We start from the raw sequence: 6,153 nt of genomic DNA on the forward strand, positions 1-6,153 counted from the left end.
CTTTCTTCCCCCCAAAGCTTGACTCTTTTTGAGGCAAAATATGGTATAGCATATCCGTATTTATGCTTTTCAGCATTCAACACTATGGGGCCTTGTACAATCCAAAAACTTTTTAACAACTCAACGCTGATGTCAGGCTGAAATTTTGATTCCTTAGCAAGGAGATGGTGCAATAGTGCCTCATCAAGGATGCCATTTCGGGTGAAGTTTTTGACAAACTGCTGATACAAAGCAAAACCGATGGATTTCCCCTTAAAATTAAACTCATGAAATTTCTGTGCTCTGTCTTTCCAAAGGCTGTCTGACCGGTGATGGAAGAGAATGGAAATCATTTCAGTCATTGCTGGGATGTCACGGAATATGTAAGTTTTTAAAGACTCTACTGACTGAAACCACAGAATGTCACCTATGTTATGCATGTAACGCAAAATTTGCAATGACTTCTTTCTAGGATAGCTAGCCTGGACTTCTGAAACAGTGACAACAGGTTCTGTCAAACCATTTTCAACAAAGTTGCACATATCATTCCATTCCTGTGGTAAAAAAACCTTGTGCTTCATGCAACGAAAATCAAGAGCTTTTCTGAGTTCTTCTATTTGATGTGACTCTTTGCCAAACACGAATGTACTCTGTTCATTGAACACATCAGCTCCCTTGTTGGATAAAAATATGATTTTATGGAGAACCTGCTTTTTTGCTCTACTTGGTAGTTGCTCAACACCTAGCATCTCATCTCGCAGTTCCTTAGAATGATTGAACAGACACTCTTTGTAACTCTGTAGTTCTGAATCTGAAACTTTATCAGAGTGAGTCAGAACTAAAATAGGAGACTCTACTAACAAGGGACATGCAAGATAGATGTGAGACATCCATTTCCAGCAGAGTTCCTCAGTTGCTGCTTTTTCCCCTTCATTTTGGGCCAAAGATTTAAACTCATTCAAATTGACCACGATCATAGGAATGTTGCGTTCCTTTAAGATGTACCGATAGGTAATATGATATATTTCATGTCCTCCGTGATCAATCATCTTGGCGTATGAATGATCTAGCTGCACTCCTTGTATTTGAAATACCTTTGTTGTTTCATCTAGCATGTTGGTGTCAAAACGGTTTGTGAGTACGCGGCTTCTTGAGTGCAGAGATCTAATCAGGCTTGTTTTTCCTGACATTGAATGCCCAACGACCGAAACAGGAACAATTGTAAGTTCGATTTGTTTTTGTGATGCAAGGTCTTCCAAAAATGATTTTATTGCAGCTAAACCTTGTTTAGCTACTGCATAAGGAGGCGAAACTAAATTAAAGCAGCGATCACATTCAAAAATATTGAGATGTTTGAGGTTCAGAATCTTCTCATCTATCTTTGTTAAATTTTGGATGCCAAAGAGGCTCATATAACGTAAGTTTTGCATTTTGAACACACAAGATGGAATTTCTGTTAGCTTGTTGTCACTGGAGTTTGACTCTTCCAACTGATTCTGTTGATGCAGCCTGCAATCAGACAAGATGTATAAAAAGGATTAGCATTATTTAAGTTCAATCTGTGTGTGGAAACTTGTACCTTGTTTATCAGACAAAAACACTTCAATTTTACTCTTACATGCCAATGTAGTGTAATTCAAATATATAAACTAATAGATTCTTTCTATATCAACCTTGCCTTTTGAATAAAATAAAACTTAACCTTATTTTTATTGAAGTCAACAGCAGTTAATACCAAATCAGTGCAAAAACAAATCTTCGAAAGAGATACTGCTTAGCAACAAAATCCTACCATAACAAATTAGCTCAGTTGGGGTATGATATTCAGAACATTGCTTAATCACTCATATTACAAACAAAGCAAATCAAGGAAACTTCTCTTTTCTCAGCTATATACCAATATGTTAAAAATTGACTACTGTAGGTACTGCGAAATGTTCAGCAGTGAGTTTATTCAAATTTTAAAGTTTTGATATTGCAACATATATTATATAAAGGAAACACTTAATTGTCTCTATAATTTGTTAAGTTTGTTTGCATACATTTGTTTGCATACTTAACATACTTTGTTGTTACAGGCAGTTAATTAAAAATTCATTTAAAACTTTGAAAGATAAACCAAATTAAGCTAGCGCAGGAACAAAACCGGTGTTATTCATCACAGCCCCTCGCCGAACTGATTAGAAATAAAACACCCTTACTGATCGGGTGTATATTAGTGTTTGCTAAATCTATTTTGTCAGTAAACTAAGTTATTGTGAAATAGAAAGCAAACTATTAATTTAAAGAAATTATTCAGTTCAACCAACATTATATTTTTAGCTTTTATTTGATGCTTCAATTAAATACAATTTTTCAGCTTATAGTGCTACTATCCATAACTACATGTAATATCATATAAACTGAGATGACTAGCTAATAATCTGTTGGTGTATTTGTTGTTGTTAATTATTATTTTCTATGAATCATTATAAATAAATATAAGGAATTAAATATAAATTCTAAATATAAGCATAGGATGTAGTTGAAGAAAAAGCTGTTGTTTATTAAGTTTGAATATTCAGTTTGTTGACAGAAAATTTATTAGCTGAGTTCATTTTGACAGTAGAGAACAAAAGTGAGAGCTTTATATGAAATAACTATGGGGACCAATAAGCAACAAGCTTTCAGAAAGCACAATGAGAAAAGCACAATAAAAAGCACAATTACAACCATGAAACTGCATGGTATTATAGCAACATGAATTTAATCTTTCTTATGAATTTCTGTCCTATAGTGTAATGCAAAAAATTGGCTGTTTTGAGTTCAATACTTGATTTAGTAAACATTTTAAGATTAGGGTATTATAAAGTCTAATTATTAAAATATTAGTATTCTTCTGACAATATTTAAGAAATAAAATGAAGCTATTAAAAAGATTTTTAACGGACACATTTGCCAATTTTGAACTGTTATATTTTGCATATTAACTATTGTATAATAACTTTGTCGGTGTAAAATTAAATTTTGGCGACCAAATTGCATTCATTTTGAATACAATTAGGAGTTACAAATTTATGTAGAAGATAAAAAGATAATATAACCTGCAAGTTCATGACAAGCTCAAGTAGGCCTTTAAGAAAATTACTTACATCAGCTTTCTTCTACAACCTTCGGTAGTGTGCTGTGTAGTGCAAGCCAGACTTGATTGCCACATGTGGTTTTCTCGACAAACATATACAATTTAGTTCATTGGCTGAATTTTTCAGTAACAACACGAAAATAGTTCACAAAAAAATGGTTCAATGATTTAATATGACATTAATCAAGGTCAAAAATAATGTAAACGGCTACAATGAAATCCTATAATAACTTGTAAATATAGTTAATATTCCACCTTATAAGAGGTCCGCAAAACAGTATTTTAATTAAAATTTAATTTAGTTTTTGAGATTTTAGCAAACCTTGTTGGTAATTATTAAAACAAGAAATAAATAAGATGACACTTTAAAAATTTGTACTCAATTTGTAGGGAGATGTTAAAGAGCTAAAAAATAACAATTGTCTTTTGTTTCAGCAGTTCGAAATACTCCATTACTGCGTGAATGAGCACTAAAAATGAGCACAGGCTCCATGGCTAAATTCAGTGGTGCAAAAATAGTTTATTTAGGTTTTAGTGATTAGCTTATGACTTATGACACTAACTCTTAAGATATTCAATGTGATTAGAATTTATTTTTACTTGTTTAAATTTTTAACTTTTTACAAAGTCTGATTTTATCCTAAATTTGAGCTTTTTATTTCACTGTTATATTGTAACTAGATAAAAGTATGATACTACGATTCTTTAAATAAAATGCAAAGTTACAAACACAATCGTTTATGCGCTTAGCATATTTCAGACAAATAAGCTACCAGTCGGCACAATGGATGTTACTTGAATAAATTTTTTTCAACTGAATACCAGTTACTAAAAAAAATATGAGGGTTTTTGGAATGAAACAATATTATTTGCAAATATGTTAGTTGTAACAGCCAAACCATGCCCAAGCGTTTCTTTTTCTCAAAGAGTAATGGTCTTTGGTGACATTTAGTTTCAGTAACCACTGTGGTTTTGTAAATTAGGTGATTTTAGCTGCTAGTTATGGCTATATCGTTTATTGATAATTTGGCAGAAAATATATTTTCATATATTTCTTACTGGCTAGATTTTGATAATGTTGTGGAAGTCAGCGCTGACTAGCGCAAGTGGGTTCTGCATACAAGTTGTTACACCGAATGAGTAATAGCTCTCATGCACAACTGTAATTGTTGCAAACAAAGTGTCTGATGAATAATGGATTTTATTCACGCAAGCTCGCACTGTTCTTAATGCAGATTAAGAACGGAGCTCTCAGTCTTTAGTTCTGTCGTTTGTAGCCTGTATCGCTAGCTCTGTGCTCTTTGTTCCCCGTCTTAACACTGAAGCACCTTTGCTTATATAGCAAGGGCTGAGTGTTAATCAACGGGCTTTCCACGTAAGCTGGCTTTTAAATTATAGGGCTTATCTGAGAATAGCTGAATGCTTATGGCAATTAAAGCAGCTCAGCTTAGTAAATCCATCACAATAATTCGCAAAACAACACTTACAAGATGATGACAAATAGTAACAGCCAAAAAATTCTTGTAACATACCAGTGAAGATTAGTAAACATAAAAATGAACAATCATTACAACCAATCTTTGCTATCACTTTTTAGTAAATATTTAATAACCTAATTTAACATATTTTTTTAGAAGCAACACAAATTTAAGTCAAGAAAAATGCCGCAAGAATAATTGTGACATTATTTAAGGACAGAATTAATGTAACCAGCTGCAATGACATTCTATAATAACTTGTAGATGCAGTTAATCTTTTTCTTTATACTAGGGTTGTAACGCAGTATTTACAGTACAATAAGCATTAGTTCATGAGATTTTAGCAAAGTTTATAGCAGAGGATTAAATAAGTAATTTAATAGGTTGGCAACTAGACCTAACCTCACAGAGTTGTAAAACTGGTTTATTTAGGCAGTGATTAGCTTATGACACTACTCTTTAAGTTCTTAGATGTGATTGAAGTTTAATATTTATTGCTTAAGACTTTCAGTCTGATTTATTAAAAAAATAAGTTTTTTGTTTTAATGTTCTAGTGTGATTGTATAAAAGTATGACATTACAATTTTATAAATAAAACACAACAATTTCCATAATAATCTGCAAGTAGGATCAATGATGGAAATTTACTAATTACACAATCTTTTATGTGCTTATCAGTGTTTGGGACAAATAAGCTACCAGTCAATGTTATTCGAGTAAACTTTACTCAAATGAAAGCTACTGTTTTTCAAAAGAAATTGGAATAACTTATTGCATGAAACACGTTTAATAAAAAATCATTTTTTGTAGCAACAAAACCATGTTACAACAATTTCTTGCATTTGTATAGAACTATCATCTAGAGTGATCATTGACAGTTTACTTTTAACAACAACTGATTTTGTAAATTATCCGTTTCACTGTGGTATGCGCGTGTATGCAAAATCTATGGCCAACTTCCGTATGCACATTTCTTTGCAAATTTTCCGATCTTTAGGACTTTTATGGTATTGAGAGGGATGTCCAAAGATTTCTCTATAAAATTAACCTAAAATAATGAAGCAACTTTGAATTTCTGTTAGGGAATTTCCAGCTTGAAAATGAACATTTTTGTCTTTCTGATGTTCAAGCCAAATAGTGTGACTATGGCGTTCATAAGTAGCTCCCGAGTTGGAAAATAGAGAATTACTTATTTTGATGACATCATAGCCTAATCATTTTCAGATTTCTGTGATTATACAAATAGTTAAAGTAGCGCCATTGGCTCTGATAGTGATGAAAGTAATAGTTTTGTAAGAGTAATAAACATTATGGAGGATCGTTTTAGCTTCGCATCGATCGTGGCTTCACATTTCTTTATCATCGCACAAGGTATAGATTAATTGATTTTTTGCATAGCAATGTTAGTTAACCCTTTCACTGCCAACCATGTACAAATTCAAGTATCTGTCGAGTAATAGTTTTGTAAGAATAAGGAACATTGTAGAATATCGTTTTAGCTTTGTGGTGATCGTATAGCTACAAAGCTTCACATAGCTTTATCAATGCATCAAAGAATAGACGCAGTAAAAATTT

This window comes from Watersipora subatra, chromosome 6 (assembly GCF_963576615.1).
Source record: "Watersipora subatra chromosome 6, tzWatSuba1.1, whole genome shotgun sequence".
NCBI classification, from domain to species: Eukaryota; Metazoa; Bryozoa; class Gymnolaemata; order Cheilostomatida; family Watersiporidae; genus Watersipora; species Watersipora subatra.